Consider the following 1,974-nt stretch of genomic DNA (forward strand, 5'->3'; position numbering starts at 1 on the left):
AACTATTTACACCCTGTCAGGCTACCGCCACTTGCATGTGGTGTAGTATTTTACATGCGCTGCCACGTCAGCAAAAAGTATCACTTTTTTATATTTAAGGTGTGTAATAGGTCACTTATATAGTTTAGGTGTGGATTCAACTTTTCGACTATAGTTTGGGGTGGAAACGATGACTTTTTCTTAATGTTTTTAGCTGTTTACTTTTGTTATTTAATAGGCTGGACGCGCCTAAAATAAGTGTAACACACACGCCTTAGAATGGGGGTCGCGAGGAGGTAATAATATCACTTTTTTATAGTTAAGGTCTGTAATAGGTCACTAGTATAGTTTAGGTGTGGCTTAGACTTTTCAAGTATAGTTTAGGGTGGAAACGATGCCTTTTCCCTCCAAAAGACGTATGAAATGCTAGCATGACAACTCACACAAGTTTACTAATTAAGGTGGCCAGTTTAAATACAATGCAGCGAATTGGCGGACGTACCCCCTCAAAATCCTTATAGGCAGTCTTCTTCTTCTTCTTCTTCTTCTTCTTCTTCTTCTTCCCCTCTTTTAATAGGTCCTTTAGGTTTCTTTTTTTTTTGGTAAGAAGGGCATAACTTAGAAGTTAATTATAGTTAATACATGATGGGTTGCAGGGGTCATTTAGATCCCCTAGAACCAGTAGTTGAGTATCAATACTAGAATTTGTTACAAAAACATGAGCAACCCTTCTGGGAAAGGCGATTCCTAGTCTATCTGCTTCAAGTAGGTATTGAGCATACTGAGGTGGAGTCGTCAAAATTTGCACATGATAAAAAAAAGCTACCCCTTCCTGAGATCTGGCTAGTGCATCAGCGACTCTGTTCTGCTGTCTGTAAGTGTGTTTCAGTGTTGAATTATTTAGACCCTGCATTAAGTACCTGCATTTCGAAATAACATTGCAGTAGCCAAGGTGGTTAGTGGTTAGCATGTTAATTGCAATCATAGAATCAGAGTTTATTTCCAAAGGGGTTAAGTTATTTGAGTGGGCTATCTTGAGTTCTTCCAGGATTGCCAGAAGTTCAGCTTGTTGCGCATCCACATGTGGGAGGTTTCTAGTGAAACCCAGGATCCAAATGACTTTATGGTCTCTGAACACACCCCAACCCTTCCTTGGCCAGGCTGGATGCTAACACTTGCGTTTGTGTTGAGTTTGTAGGAGCCCTGGTTAGGAGGTTCCCATTTAAGGTAGATGGTGGTGTTGGGGTTCGGAGATGCAGAATGGTTCACAATTGTAAGGGCATATTCGTTGGCCTGAGCTATAGTTTGTTCAATGGAGATATTATCATCTCTTTTTTTGAACAAATTATGGTTTCTGTTGAGCCAAATATTCCACATGCAAAAAGAAGGATGGTATTCCAAGAGTACCACCTGTTGAAAGTTTTTTTTACAATGGCTTTCCAGGTGTCAGGCCAGTTATGGGTTTTGAGGAAAGAGGCATCAAAGTAGGCTATGGAGATGCTGTTAGTAGCAATTCCTTCCCAGAATGCTTGGGCTTTATGACACTAAAAGAAGATATGAGAGATATCCTTAACAAGATTGGGACAATGTATGCAATTTGGAGACATATCTAAACCCATGTGGTTAAGATAACTTCCATTTGGAAATCTATTGTGGTTAAAGAGCCAAAGAAAGGTTTTGAATTTGGAGGGAGTTTTGGGTTTCCATATCCAAAGGTGATCCTTATTGGGCTCAGATTGAATGCTCCCGAAGTTGTTCTGGAGAGTGTTGCAGGCACTTTGCATGGTGAACTTACCATCTGGAGAGCAGTCCCAGGTGAGTTTATCCTCCTGCACACTCTCACTTAGAATAAAAGTGTTGGTAATTATAGTGAGCAGGTCATGAGGAAGGTTAAAGAAAATGGTATCCAGGTTCCAGGCGTCGTGCCTATAAATGAGGTTTATTGTGATCTTATCCTCACCCCTATTCAAGGGTCCAGATATACAGCTCCTGATG

Source organism: Capsicum annuum, chromosome 6 (assembly GCF_002878395.1).
Source record: "Capsicum annuum cultivar UCD-10X-F1 chromosome 6, UCD10Xv1.1, whole genome shotgun sequence".
Lineage (NCBI taxonomy): Eukaryota > Viridiplantae > Streptophyta > Magnoliopsida > Solanales > Solanaceae > Capsicum > Capsicum annuum.